Source organism: Apium graveolens, chromosome 4 (assembly GCF_009905375.1).
Source record: "Apium graveolens cultivar Ventura chromosome 4, ASM990537v1, whole genome shotgun sequence".
Classification (NCBI taxonomy): domain Eukaryota; kingdom Viridiplantae; phylum Streptophyta; class Magnoliopsida; order Apiales; family Apiaceae; genus Apium; species Apium graveolens.
The window spans coordinates 196326263-196349565 of NC_133650.1; the positions used below are offsets into that span (position 1 = coordinate 196326263).

Consider the following 23303-nt stretch of genomic DNA (forward strand, 5'->3'; position numbering starts at 1 on the left):
AAATTGGGAATGGAAGAATCAAAGTTGAAGTCGGCCAATAAAAACAAACGGGTCGAAAACGGGTTTTTAAATCCCGATCGATCTCTGAAGAACAAGTCAGAATTTACCCGGATTCCGGCCATCGCCGGCGAAAATCCGGTAACTCCGAAGAAGTTTAACGTTAATCAATTCGAGCTGATTTTGGTCCAAGTAAATTATATCCTTTCCCAGCAACTCAGTCTTTGTCAAAACGATTCAGGACGAACCGAGTTCGTCAATTGCCGACCGTTTAGCCATTAAAGCCAACGATATTCAAGCTTTCCTGATGAATTCCGATTTGCATAATAACATAACCAAATTCAATATGCTATAGGGTGAATTAAAGCCAGGAACACACAGAATCAAACCACCAAGTCTATAACATCTAACAAACCTCATGTTAATCAGAAAATCCAAAAATAAAAACTACAAAACCCATGAACTCGGGTTGTACTATCCCAGAATCAAACACTATAATTATGTATACCAATCGATTGCAAATAACAAGGTGAAACTGTATCATTCAAATCAATCAACGATCAATAAATCAAAAATCCCTAATTCGGATCAAGAACCCTAAAATTCGAAATAAAAATTTACCTATCGTTTGATGATTCTGATGATGGATTATGAAAGAACAGATCGAGGGCTTCATTTTGGTTACTAAAACATCAAATTCTGAAGTCGGCATCACCTTCAAATTCGGGTTTGATTCTCAAGAACACCAAGAACAATTTTTCAGAAAATTTCATAATTTTATTTATATTTACTGTTTTTTTATATAATAAATTAATAATTAAATAGTAAATAAAGGGTATTTATAGTTATATAAAAATAATACTAGTTGGATCGTATTTGATCGATAAATTAGTTATTTAACCGCTAAGTAACAGCAAAAATGATCCGATTTAGTACCCGTATTGGATAATTATCCCAACCGGGATTCTTATAAAACACTTTATACGAAACTAATGTAATATTATCCCATCTTTTGAGGATACGGGTTTTTGTTGATTTATCGAAATGATTATCGTATCGAAAATTTTGTGCCGGGCCGCGCACGGGTCAAACCGTAATCCGGATCGAAAAAGTCAAAACACGAAAAATGTCCGGAATTACCAGATTAGGTTAGGAAGGAGTTTTCGGAAAAATTTTGGTTTATAAAGACGTAATAACGGTTGAAGTTGGACGATTCCCGGCTTTATAAAATAGTTTCGTAATTATTCAGAAAATAATTAATAAATTCATAAATTATTATAAAATCATATAACATTCCAAAAATTACCAGAAGAATATCACAATCATCTATATTTTATTCTGAGCATCATAAAATTAACATACTCACATTTTATTATATATAAGCATCCAAATATGAACACCAATCATCATATAATTCATAAAAAATCACATAATACTCACATAATAATTATTTATTGATAAAAATAATTACACGATATTTTTCGGATGTTACAGGCGTCCCACCAAACTCTTTGTCATTTCGACAAAGTTTCACACCATAGCACTGCTTGTCTCAATTAGAAGAAATATATTGAAAGAAGAATAATTTGAAAGGAATTCAACAACCTCTTCTTCTTTATTGCCTCGTTGAACGGATTAACAAAGCAGTTTATTATTAAAGGATTGAGAAGAATATACGATGTTGTGCTGGAGAAAAGAATGTCATCATTGGTCGTCATCCATATTTTATTTATGTATACCTTCAAGGATCGTTCGATCAATAGGTTACAAATCCAAGTCATATAATAATTTCGGAAAGTCCTAAAAAAATGCCTTCATAAATTTGTCGGTTATGCCAATTTCCTACTATTAAATCTTATATTTTTAACATCGTGCCTCCATGTTCGATACTTTAGTAATTCAACCGTAATCGCGTGCTTACGGAATTTATAGTCATAGCTTCTAATTTTGTCTATGCCGCGTAGAATAACCCTCGATCATGCAACACCTCGATTTTGTCGATAGGAATATTATTCTTCTTCAATCATTTGGAAGATTCCTCCATTTTCTATAATCATCCTCGGACTTCTCTTGGGTCCACAAACTTTTTTAAACTTTAATAATTTAATAAATTGGATAAATAATGTTTCCTCATGTTGATTCAATTGTTAATATTATTAAACAAGGTTTGCACTTTTTCGAGAAAATTTTAAGGTTCTCCATATTACCGGGTCTACTAGGCCGTCTTAACTAACAATACTGAGTTTAAATCCATTATTCTTCGGGTTAATTTACGACTTATAACAACAAGAAACTCAAGTAGTAATTTGACAACCAAATTTTTAAAACTCATTTTATGTAAAGATCTTTTAGAAATTTATTAAGGAAATCTTTTTCGAAAACTTGTTTTTAAAATTTTGACAATCGCACACCTGGTTGTCATTACTATAAGAGTTGTTTGTTATTTTCATAATCTTCATCAAATTCATTTCTCATTCATTAGTCGATGAAAACTTCATTTACCATTGCATACTATCTTATTCATAATCCTAACTCCAACGCTGACATCTAATACTATTTTTAATATTATCACGTCATCCTTGATGTCATAATTACAACCAATTAACATAATTCAACATTTTATCCATAAATAAGGTCGTATCTTCTTGTTAACCTTAAGTATATCTAATAAGATAGATGTCATTGCTTGCGTGATGCCCGAAAAGTGATAAGAAACTTCTCGCAGCGATGGTGCCTTTGAAGTTTGCAATGTTGGCTCTCCGTCAACTTCAATCAACTCGTTACCTCTAGTCTGGAGCTTGTCCTACTACATAATTCTAAGTTAGATCATACTAAAACTTATCAATCTTTCCTTATACAAACTTCTCAGAAGAATCAATCTCCTTTTTCTTTAAAACCACATGAAAAGCAGGGTAATTACCCAATATCCGTCGAGCTGCCGACTCTTCGCAACTATAGGATCTAGGAACTCAATATATCTATAGCGTCAATATATTTGCCTTCCACTTATCTTAACAATATCCTATCTTACTAATCTATATCGGATCTGCTAATCTTAATTCACACTGAACTGGAACTCAAAATGAGTATACTTAGGGTCTTCCTTATCCTATATAACCTGTCAATCCTATCTTACTTCCACCTATTCTTATTTTAGGGACCAATGTTAAGTGGTATTTATGTCCACTTAGAACCCTTCATAAAGGCTCGAATTGGTGTTTTGTACTTAAGTCGTTTGTGTATTTGATGTATTTTTGTAGTGTTTTACATTTCAGGGCATAATCGGAAGAACGAAAGGTTTTAACATTGTTTTTATGCTAGAAGAGTGTTAGGATGAAGCCTCAGTCAAATGCGCGAAGAAACTAACAAAAGAAAGCAAGAAAAATTTGTTTTGGCAGAAGCACAGGGCGGCCGCGCCCAAGTCCAGAGCGGTCGCGCTCGGTTTACAGAATGTCAGGGCGGCCGCGCCGCTTCACAGAGCAGTCATGCCAGGTCAAATTCTGAGACTCCTGATTCTATTCTGAGACCAATTTTCAGAACTTCTATTCGAGTTGGGCTGCTATATAAAGACTCTTTTAAGACATTTCTCATAATAGACAGTAAGGTGAAGACGGCGAGAAGACCTAGGAGCACAAATACAACGAAGGAGAAGAAAGGCTTGTTTTTACTTGTGATTCTTTGCTTAAGTTATAATCTTGGATGCTTGTTTTCCTGCTTGTTGAGTCTATTACTCTTGATTACGTACTTTGATTATTTATTCATTTTATAAAGACTTAGTTTATTATACCATGCTTTCATCGGAACCCACGGTGATGATGAGTTCGGTTATGAACTAATCGTTAACGTGGGGTTCTAACGGATTTACTTATGGATTTCAATAGTTAATTTGTTTTGATACCTTAGTTTGTGGTGATTGTATGATTTCCAAGTATTGGATGTGCTTATTCATCTTATGAGCGTCTTATAGGGAAAATAGAGGTTTAGAACTTGCATGCTAGCATAGGTTCATGTATTTTTTATTCATGATTTATAGGTAATTTTAACCATCTTACTTTCCCTATGTAATCACGATAGATAACTTGCGCATTAAACCTTTATGTTGTCAAATTCTATAGACATATAGGGTCTTAACATAACTGTTGTCTATTCAGCTTCTATCTCTTTTATGGATGTCTGGTAATAGGGTATTCACACAAAGAAAGTTGGTGTTTACTAGTTTCGTGTTATCTGATTAGTTTTCATCACCACTGCATGCTAAGGTTAAGAACAATGATTTTGAATGAAGTAGTAATGAAGTTAGAATCCCATGTTTGTCTAATATAAGTAATTCAACCACAATTCTCTTAGTTAATGCTATTTAGTATGATCTTTTAGATTAATAAAAACCCAACTTGTTATTTGTCTTAGCATTTGATGATAGCCATATCATTGTTGCATAAGTGCATAAACCTAAACCAGTCTCTGTGGGAATGAACTAGAAATAATTCTATATTACTTGCGAACGCATATACTTGCGTGTAATTTTAGCGCGTGTTTTCATCCTAGCAAGTTTTTGGCGCCACTGCCGGGGACTCGGTGTTAATTTTTAGTTTATGTGCTTGACTTCAGTGGTCGTTAAAGTTCACTGACTCGGATATTTTACTTACTTGTTGCTTGTTTGTGTTTCAGGTACTCTAGAGAGCGTGTATGCTAATGTGTTCTCGATCTTGCAAGAGAATACTAGATAAAGCAGAGGAAGTAGTTGAAGAAGTTTTTGTTGAGGAGAAAGTTGAAGAAGAAGTTGTTATTGCAATGGGAGAACCAGCAGCGAATCTGAAGGCTTTGATGGATTACTCTCAACCGAAGATCAATGATATTCAGTCTAGTATTGTCAGACCAGCCATCGCGGCTAACACTTTTGAAATCAAGGCTAGCACAATTCAGATGATACATAATTCAGTTCAGTTTGGGGGTTCTCCTAGAGAAGATCCCAACATGCACATCAGAGATTTCATCGAGATCTGTGATACTTTCAAGTTCAATGGAGTTTCTGAAGATGCTATAAAGCTAAGGCTTTTCCCGTTCTCTCTGAGGGATAAAGCTAAATGTTGGTTACATTCTCTACTAGCAGGTTCTATTACCAAATGGGAAGAACTTGCTCAAAAGTTTCTTACTAAATTATTCCCTATGGCAAAGATAGTTGCAATCAGAAATATTGTTACTCAATATGCGCAGCAATCGGGAGAGTCTTTATGTGAAGCTTGGGATCGTTATAAGGAGATGCTTAGAAAGTGTCCTCATCATGGGATGCCTGACAGGATGATTATCAATTGCTTTTATAATGGCTTTGAAGCACAGTCTAGACCTATGCTTGATGCAACAGCAGGTGGAGCCTTACGGGCTACGATGAAGCTTATGAGATGATTGAATTGATGGATGCTGATGAATACCCGAACCCTTCTCAGAAACTAACTCAAGGCAAGGTAGCAGGAATTCTGGAGGTGGATGCAGCTACTGCTATAGCTGCTCAGCTTAAGGCTTTAATGATGAAGGTGGATTTTTTGGCTAATTATGGAGTTAATCATATCACTAGTGTTTGTGAGCTTTGTGTTGGTGTGCATGAGACAGAGCACTGTGCTATTTTTAGTGAATCAGCTCAGTTCGTGAGCAACTTTCAGAGGTCGCATCAACCTGTTCCAGCCAATTATCATCCCAACAACCGCAATCATCCTAACTTCAGTTGGAGTAACACTCAAAATGTGGTACAACAGCCTTATCAATAGTACGCGGAAAAGCAATTCAACGCTCCTGGTTTTCAACAACCGCAATATGCACCAAGACAACAACTCCAACTTCAACAATCTAATGAAAAATCTAAATCGGAGGAGTTAAGGCTCATGTGCAAGATCCAAGCACTTTCTATTAAGACCTTGGAGAATCAAATTGGGAAGATTGCCAATGCCTTGTTGAATCGATAACTTGGAACACTCCCTAGCGACACAGAAGTTCCAGGCAAGAAGGAAGCAAAAGAACAGGTAAAGGCAATTATATTGAGGTCTGGGAAGGTTGCAAGCCCCGAAAAATCTCAAGTTCCAGAATCTGAAGTTGTGGCTGAAGAAGATGTGCAGAAGGAAGCAGAAGTGGAATCAAAGAAGAAAACTGTGGAACACACTCCTCCTGAGGGTAATACAGGGGAGAAACATGTCTATCCTCCACCTCCTTTTCCTAAGAGGCCGCAGAAGCAAAAGTTAGATAAATAATTTGCTAAGTTTCTAGAGGTGTTCAAGAAACTTCATATCAACATACCTTTCACTGAAGCTCTTGAACAGATTCCTAGCTATGCGAAGTTTATAAAAGGTATTCTCTCAAGGAAAGTGAAGCTCGATGACTTAGAGACCATTGCTCTTACGGAATAATACAGTGCTGTGCTGCAACAGAAGTTGCCTCTGAAGCTTAAATATCCTGGGAGCTTCACTATTCCTTGCACCATCAGAAAGTTATCGTTCGACAAGTGTTTATGTGATTTGGGAGCTAACATCAATCTGATGCCTTTGTTTGTCTTCTAGAAGTTGGATTTACCTTATCCAAAGCCTAAGCCTATATATATGTCCTTGTAGTTGGCCGATCATTCTATTACATATCCACGAGGTATTGTGAAGGATGTCTTGGTCAAGGTGGACAAACTCATCTTTCCTGCTGACTTTGTAATTCTTGATTTTGACGAGGATAAAAAGATTCCCATAATCTTGGGAAGACCATTCTTGGCTATTGGTCGAACCTTGATTGATGTGCAGAAGGTTGAGCTCACTATGCGAGTACTGGATCAAGATGTGACTTTTAATGTATTCAATGCCATGGAATTCCCTACTGATAATGAGGAGTGCTTAAAAGTGGAACTGGTCGATTCTGTGGTTACTTCAGAACTTAATCAAATGCTATGGTCTGATGCCTTAGAGAAGGACTTGATGGGGAATTCAGATAGTGAAGATGATGAAGGTGATGAGCAGTTACAGTATTTGAATGCTTCTTCTTGGAAGCGAAGGCTGGATATGCCTTTTGAATCTCTTGGAATGTCATAACTCAAAAATGTTGAGGGGCGTCTCAAGCCATCTATTGAGGAAGCTCCTACATTCGAGCTTAAACCATTGCCTGAACACTTGAGGTATGCGTTTTTAGATGATGCATCTACTTTGCCAATTATTATTGCATCTGACCTTTCAGGTAGTGATGAAGAAAAGCTCTTGAGAATTCTGAGAGAGTTCATATCGGTAATTGGATGGACTATAGCAGATACCAAGGGAATCAGCCATTCTTATTACATGCATAAAATTTTGCTAGAGGAAGGAAGTAAGCCGACTGTTGAGCAACAAAGAAGGCTAAATCTGATCATGAAGGAGGTTGTGAAGAAGGAAATTCTCAAATGTCTATATGTAGGGATCATCTATCCTATTTATGACAGTTCTTGGGTGAGCCCAGTTCAGTGTGTACCGAACAAATAAGGCATCACAGTGGTTACTAATAAGAAGAATAAGCTCAATCCTACTCGAATAGTCACGGGGTGGAGAGTTTGCATGGATTACAAGAAGCTGAACAAGGCCACGACGAAAGATCACTTCCCTCTTCCTTTTATTGATTAGATGCTTGACATGTTGGCTGGGCATGAATACTATTATCTTCTGGATGGCTATTCGGGCTACAATCAGATTTGCATTGCTCCAGACGATCAGGAAAAGACTAACTACACTTGTCTGTTTGGTACTTTTGCCTTCAGAAGAGTTTCTTTTGGGTTGTGTGGTACACCTTCCACATTCCAGAGATGCATGATGGCCATTTTCTATGACATTATTAGTCAAAATATGGAGGTGTTCATGGATGATTTCTCTCTGGTTCGGGGATTCTTTCGACGAGTGCTTGCAAAATCTTGGCGCGGTTCTTAAAAGGTGTGTTGAGACCAATGTGGTTCTCAACTGGGAGAAATGTCATTATATGGTGCAAAAGGGCATCATTCTTGGGCACAAGGTCTCTAGTAAAGGTCTTGAGGTGGAAAAAGCCAAGGTGGGGGTCATTGAAAACCTTCTGCCGCCAATTTTTGTTAAAGGGAATTCATAGTTTTCTTGGTCATGCGGGTTTCTATCGGCGATTTATCAAGGACTTCTTTAAAATCTCTAAACCATTGTGCAATTTATTGGAGAAAGATGTCCCTTTCAAGTTTGATGATGAGTGCCTAGCTGCTTTTGAGAGCTTAAAGAAGAGTTTGATTACGACACCTCTCATAACTACACCTGATTGGGATGAGTCGTTTGAAATGATGTGCAATGTAAGTGACTATGCAGTTGGAGCAGTTCTTGGGAAAAGGAAGAACAATATATTTCATGTGGTCTACTATGCTAGTAGGACCCTCAATGATGCTCAACTAAACTATACTACTATTGAGAATGAGCTATTTTCTATTATCTACATGATTTAGAAGTTCCGTTCTTATTTGCTTGGGATGAAGATGACTGTGTTCACTAATCATGTTACAATTCGCTATCTCATCTCGAAGAAGGACTCGAAGCCTAGACTGATTATATGGGTTCTTTTACTTTAGGAGTTTGAGTTAGAGATTAGGGACATGAAAGGTACTGAGAACCAAGTTGTTGATCATCTCTCTCGTTTAGAAGATCCAAGTGCGACTTCACAGGATAAGACATTGATAAATGAGTCTTTTCCCGATGTGCAATTATTTGGGATGCAAGAAGAGGAACCGTGCCTCGTAGACATTGTGAACTACCTTGTGAGAAACATTATAATCCCGAACTTATCTTCTGCTCAAAGGAAGAAGTTTCTTCATGAAGTAAAGTGGTATATGTAGGATGAGCCATTTTTGTTTCGGCAAGGTGCTGACCAAATCATCAGGAGATGTATTCTGTACAGCAAGACGGAGGGTATCTTGCGAGACTGTCCTTCGACTATTTATCGAGGCCACTATGATGGAGAAAAGACAACAGCTTGTATCCTATAAGTAGGATTCTTCTGGCCTACATTGTCTAAGGATGCACATCAGTTCGTTTTGAAGTGTGATCACTGCCAGCGTGTTAGTAATATGTCAAAGAAGGATGCGATTCCTTTTAATGTGCTTTTTAAGGTTGAGGTCTTTTATGTTTGGGGAACTGACTTCATGGGGCAATTTGTCTCATCTTGCAATAATCAGTATATCTTGTTGGCGGTTGATTATATGTCAAAATGAGTGGAAGTTAAAGCTTTGCCGACGAATGATGTGAAGGTAGTGCTTAATTTTCTTCACAAGCAGATATTCACAAGATTTGGGACTCCAAGAGTCATAATCAGTGATGAGGGATCGCATTTCTGCAACCGCAAATTCACTGCTATGATGCAGAGATATAATATGAATTATTGCATTGCTACAGCCTACCATCCTCAGACTAATGGTCAAGCTGAGGTATCTAACAAAGAGATCAAGCGAATTCGGGAGAAAGTTGTATGTCCATCGAGAAAGGATTTGTCTTTGAAGCTGGATAAAGCTGTTTGGGCGTATCGAACAGCATTCAAGACTCCTCTAGGCATGTCACCATTTTAATTGGTTTATGGTAAAGGATGTCATTTTCCTGTGGAGCTAGAGCACAAGTCGTATTGGGCTTTAAAGAAATTAAACCTTGATATGGATGTAGCTGGAAAGAAAAGGATGCTTCAATTGAATGAACTCGATGAGTTTCGACTTCAAGCGTATGAGAAAAACAAAATGTATAAAGAGAAAGTCAAAAGGTGGCATGATATGGATCTAGTGCTCAAATCATTTGTGTCGAGGCAAAAAGTTCTTTTGTTCAACTCTATTCTCCATCTTTTTCCGGGTAAGTTGAAGTCAAGATGGTCAGGGCCGTTTGTTATCAAAACTGTGTTTCCACATGGAGCGGTGGAGATTTTTGAGAATGATCCAGACCAGTCATTCAAGGTAAATGGACAGCGTCTGAAGCATTACTATGGAAATACAGAAAACTGTGAGGTGGTTAGTGTCGTTCTATTGTCCAATTGATCTCGGAATTCTACGTCAAGCTAACGACATAAACCAACCGCTTCTTGGGAGACAACCCAAACATGTTGTACATTAGTAGAAGATAGAAGGAAGAAAAGTAGAAGAAAAGACAAAAAAAATAAAAAAACAGAAAAACATGGTGTGTTTTACAGAAGCACGACGTGCCCACGCTGAAAGTACAGAAGTACGACGCGCCCGTGCTGGAACTGCAGAGACACGGCGCGCCCGCGCTGCCTGGCGGGATGGCCGTGCTGACCTCCTGTAGAAAAAAAATAGAAAATTAAAAAATCAAACAAAAACAAACACACCGGCCGAATTTCCCTCCTCCACTTCCCTTAATTCCTTGTCCAATTCAATCCTTACAATCCATTACCCCCACGAATTCCATATTCATAACCCACTTCTCTTCTAATTTTAATTCTCAATCTCTATATATAGATAAACTTATACACAATCATCCCCACCATACTTTTCAATTCTCAAACCTAAATCTCTCTTATACACTCCTCTTTTCTCAAATTATTCAAATCCAATGGCACCAAAGAGAGCAAGGAATCAAGTTAGTAGCAACACCACCGATTCTTTGATTTTTGGGTGTATGAGGCCTAGGTTTGCTACTCCGGAGGCTGAAGCGGAGTATACGAGGTTGTTGACGAAGCAGATAGCGAAGGAGAGGGGTTTTCTGCCATCAGGTAAGGATGGTAAGCTCCTTGAGATGATTTTGGAGATGGGTTGGGTTTCTTTTTGTGAGGCACCTGCTGCTGTGCCTATGAGTGTTGTTCGCGAGTTCTATACGAACGCGAAGGCTGATAAGAATGGGTTTACGGTGGTGAGGGGGCTAACGGTGGATTATAGTGCTGAGGCTATTCGCCGGGTGATTAACCAGCCCGAGATACAGCCGGCTCAGGAGGATTGGGTGACTAAGACCGGGGAGGATTTTGACTTGAACTTTATTGTTGCTACGCTATGTGTCCCAAACTCTCACTGGAAATTCAAGAGGGGTTTGAACGAGTATGCCACTTTCCCCGCCTCATACATGAACAGGTTCGCTCGTGCATGAAATTCTTTTATTTGTGCGGACATCATGCCTTCTTCACATGTGCACGATGTTACTGTGGATCGTGCAAAGTTGTTGTGGGGGAATTTTCAGGGGGTTTATGTGGATCTCGGGTCCATTATTTATTAAGGTATTCTGAGGTTTCTGCGTGGGAGCACTACGGGGTCTATCCCATATGCTTCGATTGTTACGAAGCTTTGTGTGACGGTGGGAGTTCATTGGCCCGCACATGAGTAATTTTAGTTTCCTAGTGCCCCTATTTGCAGTTCAACGATCGCAATGATGCAGGAGTGGTTTGGTGGGAAGGATGATGATAAGGGACTCGGGTACACCTATGAGCACTTGTCGGGTCGCCAGCCAGCCGATCAGACTTATGCTGGTGGTTCGACCCAGGAACGCAGAGCGGCATGGGGACATCAAATGGGTGAGGCCGGTTCTTCACAACAGCAGCAACAACAGGAAACAGAGGACAGTGCTGGTTTGGATTCGGAGCAGTATAGACGCTTAACGAGGCGAATGGATGTGATGTATAACATCCATAGCAGGTTTGCACAGGATCTTACCCAGGCGTTGGGTACATCTTTTGGAGCCACAGTGGTATACATTCAGTGGCCATTTTTTGGTGAGAATTCTGTGTACCCACCTCCTGACACTCCACCCGTGGAGGATGACCATCCTGATTCCGAGTAGGTATGCCTTGATTCCTTACTATTACCTTCATTGCGGATAGTGAAAATTTTAAGTTTGGGGGTGGTATTTAAGGAATATTTATGTGTGAGTCCATATACTTGCATATTCATGTTAGTTTAGTTCATATAGTTTGCATATTTGTCATGTAATTATTTGTTTTCATTTTTTTATTTTGTTTATTTGTTATCATAATAGTGTGTTGCATATAGTTGTATTGGCATTATATCATGATCCCTTAAGTTTGCTTTTCCGATTAATTTGTGATGTTGATTCAAGTGTAGTGATCTCGTATAGAGGAATGTTAAGTCCTAACGAATTGATTTGCATGCTAGAAACAAAAAGAAAATTTTCATTAAGTCTTATAGGTTGCTTGAGTGCTAGATCATGATCATGACTTATTTGTTGGTCAAGATTTAATCACTTATTTATGTTTAAAATTTAGGATATTCTCTTAGTGGCGTAATAACATGGACATTTAAAAATTGGAGAAAAACATTGGATTTCATTGCTAGTTGTGGCTAGGTGTCAAATGGCTAGTAGCCGACTCATATTTATATGAGTAGTCTAGGGTTGAGCGAGATGGAGTGAAACTCACTCGTTCAGAAATTGTTGAAAAAAAGAAAAAGAAAAAAAAGAAGAAAAAAATATGTGTTATGCATAATTGATCACGAGTGGGCTCTTTAATACTCGAGTTATTAAGTTCTAGGGGACTTTGTGCCTAGTGACCTAAGGCTTTCATAGTCTGGGATCCGCTAACCTAACACTCGCTACATGGGTATTATTACATAAGTGTAACGCCCCCAAATCCGGGGTCAAGGGATTTGGTCGTCACTATGAAACCTCAATCCAAAATAACCTGTTAAATCAAATAATAGATGCCAGCGGAAGATATTTAACATAAATGACCCCAACTAATCCAAGATCTTTTAAGGTTACAGTTCTAGAAACAAGATATCCAAATTCCACAATAATTTTTTTCACTTTCTTTTAAAACTCTTTTCAATAATTCTCAATATCCAAACTTAACCCGCTAGTATAACTTCGAAATGAAGTATACTAGGCCTAAATAAAATACACAACTATAATATAATATAATATAAACAATTTTACATAATAAAACTTACACTAGTCCGCAAACCCTGGACCAACCACCTTCCAAGAGCTTCTTCTTGCTTCCTCGAATTACACGGCTAAACAGCAAGCTAATCCTCACTGGAGGTTAAATTTAAAAACAGGCAAGTATGAGCGAAAGAAATGCTCAGCAAGTTAATTATAACATATATAGGGTCGTTTTGATATAAAACCGACATCTGCATCAGCGCAGAACATTTAAAAATCATAATTGCTGAATCATAAAACTTTAGTTAAGGAACCCCAGAATTGATTCCTTAATTGTATTCAAAACCATTTTGATATTCTTGAGCGACATGCTTCAGCAATACTTTGAATCTTGACGAGAATAAAACTCGTAAAAACAGTGTTTACGGAAATATGGTAAACCACAATAACATGAAACAATGATCAGGGAATGAATCATAAACTTTACCCAAAACTCAACTCTTGATATTAATACTTATTTTGCTGTCATATCAAATTAGATATTAATACCAAATTTGATGCTTACAACCTACCTGCGCTAAAATACGGAAGTCAATATCAATCATCTGCATTAATACCACCTTTGATATTTAACAACTTAAATATCCACATCAAGTAGAAACTGAATCAAAACCACATTTCATCTTTTATCCAAAAATAAAATACTTAATAAATCATTCCTTGTAAGATGTCAAAATCAATATAATAATTTCGATTGGAACCAAATTATGCACTATGCTGTTCCTGATGATCAGTCATGAAACAGCACCGGTATCCCGCAGTATACCGTAAATATAGGTACTACCCGTATCCCGAAGACATACGGTACCTATAGGGCGCCAGAAAAAGGCATAACAAGCCTTGTAAGATATTACACTTCTGTATTGCACTTCTGTATAATAGCTCACGCTGGACCGGTGCCTCGGCCTCTTACGCTACCAGTAACCATCAAATCTCAAAACCTTTTATTGAAAAGGGGTCATAATACTCGACACCCGAAATAATTTTATTCCCCCATTAACTTGGGTAGGAATATTCACAACCAAATCACTTTTATCAAAATCCAAAATATTTATAAATCCAGAAATTGGATAAGTAAAATCACTTGACTATTCTGAATATAGAATAGCAGATGAGTATTTGCATAAACAGAATTATTTAATTCAGCGATATGTAAAACATTTATCTATTCCGAACAGAGAATAGGGAAAACAATACTTGCATAATATAATTCGAAATAAACGTCACTTGAATGATAAGTGAAGTCAGGGTACTTGCCTTTGGGTTTTTAGCAGTTAGTCACACTCGCAAATACGCATCTATTCTGAAATTCTGTCTTAAAACATCACCGTCCTTCTTTTCAACACTTGACTGATATGCTGCTCCTGCGATTGCTAGAAGCCAGATACCCAATACCATTCCATCTCATTCTTTATCCAACGTCTTGTCCCGATCAACTCGAGAGATCCGCATCTATAATTAAAAGATACAACTTTAATTGTCTAATCGATAATCACTCGACGAACTGCGCGTCAAAAGCCTATCGTCTACCCATACGATAGCCCACATATAAATATAACAGACAAATACAGGACTCTTGATCCACATATACACGTAATTCACATAGCATGTAAATACATAACTCATGTATCACATAATTCATATAGCACATAAGCACATAATTCACATAATTTCATATTCGACAATCATGCCACACATGTTTTTCAACTTACCATATATTTTATTATAATAATAAACACGTAATACAAATCGTGAAAATCCCGGGTATTACAATAAGTCTTTTGTGGACCTCACTCATTGCACGATCAAATAAGCATATTTGTGTTTGTTATGTGTTATAAATAAAAGCATAAATCCTTGTATAACTCCGATAAAATTAAAGTGTTGCCAGTCATTTTGAGTTTATCGTTTATTCTATTCATAACCTTGTGATTGCCTTGATGAGTGGTGAGTTATGACACTACACCATAGATGGCCTATCGTAATAGTTTGATCACGCGTGTTACAAATTTATGTTACATTAGCTACGCTCATCTTAGCCTACCATAACCTAGTACTTTTGATGTTACCAAAGCTTTTACAACATGTTACTATAGATATAAAGTGTTACATATGGTAACATTTGGAAACTTATGTTACAATAGAGTATTAATAGAGAAAAAGTAAAATTTTACAAAAAACAAAATACATATAATTATTTTACTTCAAAATTAATTAATTTGATAATATAATAAGCAAAAATATTAAAATTAGCTAATTTTGATGAAATAAAATCGTTCTTTAAGTTTATAAACTATTTAAAGTAACTGATATTTTTTATTAATAAAAATTTTGAACACTATTTGTTATTATAAGTTTATTAGAAAAATAAAAATAAAGTTAACTTAGCAATATTAAATATTTTGTTGGGCTATCAATCAGGCGGCTAAAACAGGCTCAAAATGTTTAGACAAGCGGTAATTTAATTTTTAGATAACCGGGAAATTTTAGACAAGCGGGTTAAAATTACAAACAAGTCAAAATTCACTCTTTTTAATCATAACTCCACCAATCTTCTCTAAATATCTCCCTATCTGTCTCTCTCTTTCTCTCTGCTCGCAACTCTCACCCTCTCTCTCTATTCCAGCTTTACTTTGAATTGAACAGTAAATTAAAGCTATACTTTCAATTTAGAACTAAACTTTTACAGATCGATGGAGATGAGGACTGCTTGAACCGATTCGAGCTTCAGATGAAACTAGGGTATATATTCAAATTGGGGGTTTTTGTTTTTTAGTTCTTTTTTGTTAAATTCTCTTTGTTCCAAAGCTAATTTGGTTTTTCTCTTTGTTTCAGTGCTAATTTTGGGGTCGAATCAGCTTGGGTTTAGCTTGTTGTTCTACCTTAAGTTACTACTTCTCTTCAATTTTGTGTGTGTATGCATGTACTACTCCTCTCTCTCTTCTTCTGGTTTAGTTACTATAAAATGAATAATTCAGTGTTGTGTTTGTTGGAGTGTAGGAAGGTTGAAATGGCTACAGGTGGTGAGGATATTATTTTGGCGATTAAAGAGACTTTGAGATATGGTCTATTCCTCGGAACTTATGCTGGGACTTTTGTTTCAGTAGATGAGCTTATTGCTGCTATTGGAGGCCATCACAGGGAACCTTCCTGTCTTGTATATTTATTAATCTAATTAATTTTGTTGTGTAGTTGGATTGAGAATTTGAGTTTTAGTCAATTATGCATGATACAAATGGATATTCTATGGATAGTCAAACTTTTAGTATTGTTAATCTTAGTGTATTGCAGCAAATATAAAATTAGTTTGTCATGAGTTTATGGTACTGGTTTCTGGTTATGTCATTAAAGTGGTCTTCTACTAGCACCCACTTTTTTGAGTTTTGGGATGTTAGTGACACAAGTATAGTTCCGGGTACAAATTGTTAGACTCGTGCATGGTTCCATCTTGATCTTCTCAAATTTTATTTGAAAGTGTTGTGGAACTAGGATTAGATATTTAGATGTTCATATACAATTGATGGCGGTATGTTAAGCTATTATCAGTTTCTCTAGGCTTGTCCAAAATAAATGATCTACACATCAAGATTGCTTAATGTGTCCCGGGGTTGAACAACGTTGTTTCTGTGCTGGATTTTCTTGGCAGGCTTGACTGCCAATTGATTAAGGACAATAGGGCTGGGCAGGTTATTGTGTGAAATAGTTAAATAAAAGAGAAAATGTAATATAGATTGTGTTACATCAATGCCTAATGCTAATTGATAGGCTTGACTGCTAATTGATTGAGAACAGTGCCTGATGTAGAAAACAAGCTCGGCTAATTTATGGAGACCAAACCCTAATATGGAAGTTAAATCAAAGTAAAACTCTAGATTCAAGTGAGTACCACTATAATTTATACTAAATAAACAATTAGACTGGTACTTCTAATATCCATTCTGTCAACTTATTCCTACTAAATTGTAATAGTAGTTTTTTCTTTCAAATAGAACATATATGGTCTCGTGATTAATTATATTTGTTAAATATTTTATTTTTTGTTTAGGAAAGCAAGGTGGAGAGCTTTTCTAGCAGGGGAAACAGCTCGACCTTCAATGCTTCTAACTGGATTAGAAATAGAACATACAAGCTTGGAAATTTACATTTTAATGTGTGCTGCTGTCCTAGCATCTCGATGTGGAATAAAGAGCAAGAGATTTGGGAACATCTGCAAACCACTTACATGGGCTCATGAAGACATTTTCCTTATGTGTTTAGCTTCTTCCCAAATTTTGTGAGTTCTCTTATCATCTAAATGTTTTTTAAAAAAAATTGATGTAGTTGTTTGTCGCTCTCAATTTTTTACATTCATAACAATCAATATATAGTAAGGTGATTACATGAATACAGGACTAAATGGGAACCGTTTTAGATTAATTCCCCGCTAACCTACAATTGATTCAGTTATATATATCATATTCTAAAACTTGCCATTTCTTTTCTAGAACATTCTACACAGTTCTACCACTTTTTTCCTTTTATTTTTTATTTTTTAGTTGTTAGGCTGACACTGTCAATTATCAATATATCGCTTGACATCGTATATATCTATGATTCATTTACCCGTAGATTGTTAAGCAATCACTTCTGATCCATCTCTTTATGTCTGCTGCCTGTGTCGATACTTGTTGGCTGTTGCTATCAACTGATACTTAAAATCACAATAAGACGAGGTTAAAATACTAGACCAAAGTTCTGCATATGCATAGGTCTAAGGACTCGATGTTATTAAAAACAGACATCTAAACATGATTTAGTTAAATTAAATAATAATAAGAATATATATATATATATATATGATTGTAAATAGTACGTACATGGATTATATTTCTAATGTAAAATATTTACATCAATTGTCATTGTCAATTATTTTACAGTTATTGATGTATCCAAGTTACTTGTATGTAGGTTTTTAATGATCCTCTAGTGACTAATGATGTGCAAGTTTTCTTTCACTGTTATATGTATTGCACATTCTGAACATCTGTTTACTCACGGTCTCATGGCTATTTATATTTAGCTTCAGTATGAGATAGGGTCTTTACTCAATGGCAACTGGTAGGGTCTTCTGGAATGCTGTTTTACCAGAATTGGGTTGTGAAAAAATTTGTCCGACCTATTTTAAGTTTGGGTTGTGGAAAATTTTGTATTAAAAACATTATATTTTATTTGCTAAATGTGCCTTTGTCAAAATTCTAACATGCCCTTCATTTAGTAATGGCAGTTGGAAGCATTGCTACTTCAAAGGGAAAACTATATGAACTACAGGAGACCTTTGAGTACAGCAAGTGTAGGATGAAGGTGGGAACGTGTGCTTTGTCGACTGCGATTTAATCTCACACCAGTTACCTTTAGATTTCAGATGTGTATCATTTTACATATCTTTTTTTGCATACTAGTATCAAGTTTTATTAATTTCAAATGTTTATTTATCGTCCTAGACTATAGACTAACTATTTTTTGGAGTACGTGAAGTTGGTGAATTATGTGAAAACTGAAGTAGTATTTGGTGGGGTTTGTGAAAACTGATTTAAAGTTTGGTGGTTTAAATTGTTTATTTTGTTGACTTGTATGAAAAACAGGTTTATGGCATGTTCAATTTACGAACAAATTATGTTAATTTTTTTTGAGAAATATGTTACATTAGTTACTTCAATATTACAAAAAAATTAGTATAATATAATACAAATTATTATAAAACTGTTACAGTAGGAAAAAAATGTTACAGTGATTTGGTGACCCACATGTGGGGCCCACAGTGGCCTTACATGTGGGACCCATTGTTTTTTGCAAATTCTAAGTGCAAAGGTAACATGTATAGTGTGATACTACAAACATACTTTGATGTTACCTTTGAAGCCTATTATAACACAAAATTCAAGGTTGCAGCAGGGCAAAAGAATGTTACCTTAGGGGCCAAAGGTAACTTGGAAAAAAATAACTTAATTTTTATGTTACCCTGGGGCTTTTGTTGGCTGTGGTAACATTTTTTTGGGCCTGTTGTAACATTTTCTTGCTGTTGCTATAGGCCATCTATGGCGTAGTGTGATTATTAATCTAGTTGCAAAAGTATATCTGTTAAACAATTGCACACACACACGTTTCTGGTTTGTAAGTTGATTTGTGGGATTTGATTGAACTTTGTGTGAATAATTGCATTTATTGAGATGTTGCTCATTGATTGGTTTAGTTAAGCTAAGGGGATCATTGCATTCATGTTAGTTGCATTCATATATTTTTATTTCTTATTTTTGAGTCTGTTATGCTTGAGGACAAACATCGATTCAAGTTTGGGAATGTGTTAAATGGTATTTATGTCCACTTAGAACGCTTCATAAAGGCTTGAATTGGTGTTTTGTACTCAAGTTGCTTGTGTATTTGATGTGTTTTTGTAGTGTTTTGCATTTCAGGGCATAATCGGAAGAAGGAAAGGTTTTTACATTATTTTTATACTAGAAGAGTGTTAGGATGGAGCCTCGATCAATTGCGCGAAGAAACCAGCAAAAGAAAGCAAGAAAAATAAGTTTTGCCAGAAGCACAGGGCGGCCGCGCCCAAGTCCAGAGCGGTCGCGCTCGGTTTACAGAATGTCAGGGCGGCCGCACTGCTTCACAGAGCGGCCGCGCCAGGTCGAATTCTGAGAATCTTGATTCTATTCTGAGACTAATTTTCTGGACTTATATTCGAGTTGGGCTGCTATATAAAGACTCTTTTAAGACATTTTTTATAACAGAGACTAAGGAGAAGACGAAGAGAAGACCTAAGAGTACAAATACAACGAAGGAGAAGAAAAGCTTGTTTTTACTTGTGATTCTTTGCTTAAGTTGTAATATTGGATGCTTGTTTTCTTGTTTATTGAACCTATTACTCTTTATTACGCACTTTGATTATTTATTCAGTTTATAAAGACTTAGTTTATTATACCATGCTTTCATCGGAACCCACGGTGATGATGAGTTCGGTTATGAACTAATCGTTATCGTGGGGTTCCAACAGATTTACTTATGAATTTTATAGTTAATTTGTTTCGATACCTTAGTGTGTGGTGATTGTATGATTTCCTAGTATTGGTTGTGCTTATTCGTCTTATGAGTGTCGCGAACTTATAAGATAATGTGTTAATCTCTATTGAAGTTACAATGAATATATAGGTTTAGAACTTGCCATGCTAGTATAGGTTCATGTATTTATTATGCATGATTTGTAGGTAATTTTAACCATCTTACTTGCCCTATGTAATTACGATAGATAACTTGCGCATTAAACCTTTATGTTGTCAAATTCTATAGACATATAGAGTCTCAACATAATGGCTGTTTATTCAACTTCCATCTCTTTTGTGGATGTCTGGTAGTAGGATATTCATATAACGAAAGTTGGCGTTTACTAGTTTCGTGTTATCTGATTAGTTGTTATCACCATTGCATGCTAAGGTTAAGAACAATGACTTTGAATTAAGTAGTAATGAAGTTATAATCCCATGTTTATCTCATATAAGTTATTCAACCTCAATTCTCTTAGTTAATGTTATTTAGTATAATCTCTTAATTTAATAAAAACTCAACTTGTTATTTGTCTTAGCATTGAACGATAGTCATATCATTGTTGCATAAGTGCATAAATTAAACTTAACCTAAACTAGTCTCTGTGGGGACGAACTAGAAAGAATTCTATATTTCTTGCGAATGCGTATACTTGCGTGTAATTTTAGCGCGTGTTTTCGTCCTAACAACCAATAACCTGTCGTTATGATACCAACTATAACATCCCAAATCTGGGGTTGGGATTGGGTGTCACCAAATAACTTTAAACAATATAAACCTGTATATTAAAACAAATATACAGATAACCCCTCAATTCCGGATCGTTTACAGGTTATGGTATGAAACAAGAATCTAACCTTCTAGAATTTGCTTCAAATAAATACAATTTTATTACCTCTTACCGACTCCATTTTTTTATTTATTCTAACATCTTCATCCTCTTGCAGTTAGGATCTCTCCAATTTTGCTATCTATAAAGAGCTATTCACTTTAATCCTCATTTGAAACTGGAAGAAATAAGAATTTACAAAGAAATAGTGAGCCAAAAATGCCTAGCAAGTAACATAACTGATTTTCGGGTATCAATATCCAAAGAAATTTTCGGACACAATCTTTAAATAATTTATAAACATTATTTATTTATTTATTTGAAGTAGTTGAGCGAATAAAACATTGACCATTATTAGCCCTTAATCATAAATCAAAAGTAACGAGCAATTCCCAGATTCATCTATTGAATCAGGTCTTTGTCTGGTTTTGTAATCATAAAACTTTTCAAGAAGGAATGCTGTTAGTGGCGATCAACAATAAATTAGACTGGATATTAAAACCAACATTCGCACTCATACCCTGTTGATCAGTCAGGATAGAGTGCAGATCTATACCCACCTGTATAGATCCATTCGGGTACCTAGGCGCTATGGCCCAATAAACAAGGGTTCGGTCCATCCCCGGCCCATAAGGTCCAGTCCATCTCTAGCCCTCATCATAACCATCCAGTTCGTAGAGTATTTTGATATAAAATCATCTTGATTTCAAAACATACCAATTTAGGGTTCACAAATAACCCGAAATAATAGGTATTTGCTAAAGAGATCACAAATAATAATAAGGAACAAGAGTAAAAGGGGTACTTGCATAATTAAGAGTAATTGCAGCGAAATGTAAAAACATTTAACTATTCAGAATTTAGAATAGGAAATAAATACTCGCAATATATCATAAGAAGGTTCATGAATACTTGCCTCAATTGACTCGCTTTCTAACCTTTAATCACCATTCTATGCTCACGTCTACTCTGTATCTACTCGTCTCATTACTACACACAGTCAGACTTTACTTTCACTATCACTGTCTGGATTTGAATGCCTTGAGTTAGGTGTATCGATCATAAAATATACTATTTCAATTAACAAGACAAAATTCAATCGACGTAACTATACGTCCTGACGTCTACCTGATCGTTTATACCCAATCATGGCATTAAAAACTGTAAACATGTTGCATGCGAGTCACATATCTAATGTAATCATGTTATTTATATAAAACCTGTACACATAATTCATGTAACATATACGTCAAATCGTTCAAAGATAGGAATCAGTATTTTTAGAATTGAAATCGGGTTAAAAATAGTATTTATCAATCAATAATCGACTCAGAGCGACTCGTATAACAACGGACCTTTAAATACAAAATAATTTAGGTCTCGAAAGTATTTTTAATAGAAGCAGAATATTTTTCTGAGTCTAGATGCGTTTGTTTCGTATTAAACAGACGAACGGTCTATTTATTACGAATAATACAAGAATAATTCAATTAATAATATTATTAATAAATTTTAAAAGATTTTTAAATCATTATTTGGCTTAATTATAAATAATTACATTTTATTTAATCATTTATAAATAAAATTAATTAATTAAATAAATTAATCAGTTATTTAAATCCATAAATAATTAATTAAAATAAATTATAAATAATAAAATCAAATTTTGAATTTTTGGAAATAAGAAAGAAAATGATTTTCTGAAATTAAAATAATTTAGTTAAGTAAAGTATGATATGATTTGCTTCCAGATCACTTCAAAATCCAGAATCCGGTCGTCGTTCCGGTCGCCGAAAAAACGTCGGCCAACCTCCGATTCAGGCGAAAATCACACTGTTTTGCAAGTTTTTCAGCAGGGTTTCGTCCTAATTCAACTCAAAAACCTAGAAACAACAATAACCATAACTAACAACGTCCATATCAATTTCTTCGATTAATTCAAAAACTTTTCTGATGAACAAATCGGAAAAATTCGAATTCATCAAAACATAAACCAAAATCAACGAGTTATATGGAGAATTAAAGCTCAGAAAACACAGAATCTAACCCCCACAACCATAACATCTAACAATCAACATATTAATCAAAAAATCAAAAGTAAAAATGACTAAAAACTAAAAACTCGATCTAGTGCTATTTGGGGTTATAATTATCAATTATATATATTAATAGATTGCAAATCATACAATAAAGCTATCCTCATCCTCAAAATCAACAAACGATTCATGAATCAAAAATCCCCAAATCGGGTCAAGAACCCTAAAATCGAATTTTAAAATTCATTCCTCCGTGAATGTTTTTGATGACATAATTGAATAAAACTTGATGAGAGGGTCAATTTCACTACAAACATGATATGATTTGCTTTCCAGATCACTTCAAAATCATTGTTTGATTCTCAGTTGCTAAGAAACCTAATTCCCAAATTGTGTAGAGAATTTTGATTATTTTCTGATTTTTTTATAATTTCATATAATTAAATAATTAAAATAAAATAGATAATTGTTATTTATAGTTAT

The 23303-nt window shown here is 35.5% G+C and overlaps 1 long non-coding RNA gene and 1 other non-coding gene across 3 annotated transcripts; one reads left to right on the top strand and one right to left on the bottom strand.

Annotated features, from left to right (window-relative positions):
* Positions 1-5178: 5178 nt before the first annotated feature.
* Positions 5179-5285, bottom strand: LOC141723222 (small nucleolar RNA R71). The gene has a single exon (XR_012576208.1). It is a non-coding gene; the product is annotated as a small nucleolar RNA R71 (small nucleolar RNA).
* A 10154-nt stretch (positions 5286-15439) lies between these two features.
* Positions 15440-19749, top strand: LOC141716998 (uncharacterized). 2 transcript variants are annotated; one of them, XR_012573488.1, is made up of 5 exons: positions 15440-15617; positions 15711-15798; positions 15876-17148; positions 18130-18215; positions 19325-19749. It is a non-coding gene; the product is annotated as an uncharacterized LOC141716998 (long non-coding RNA). The 2 variants fall into 2 exon arrangements; XR_012573487.1 differs by lacking the exon at positions 19325-19749 and having other exon boundaries at positions 18130-18449.
* Positions 19750-23303: the final 3554 nt, after the last annotated feature.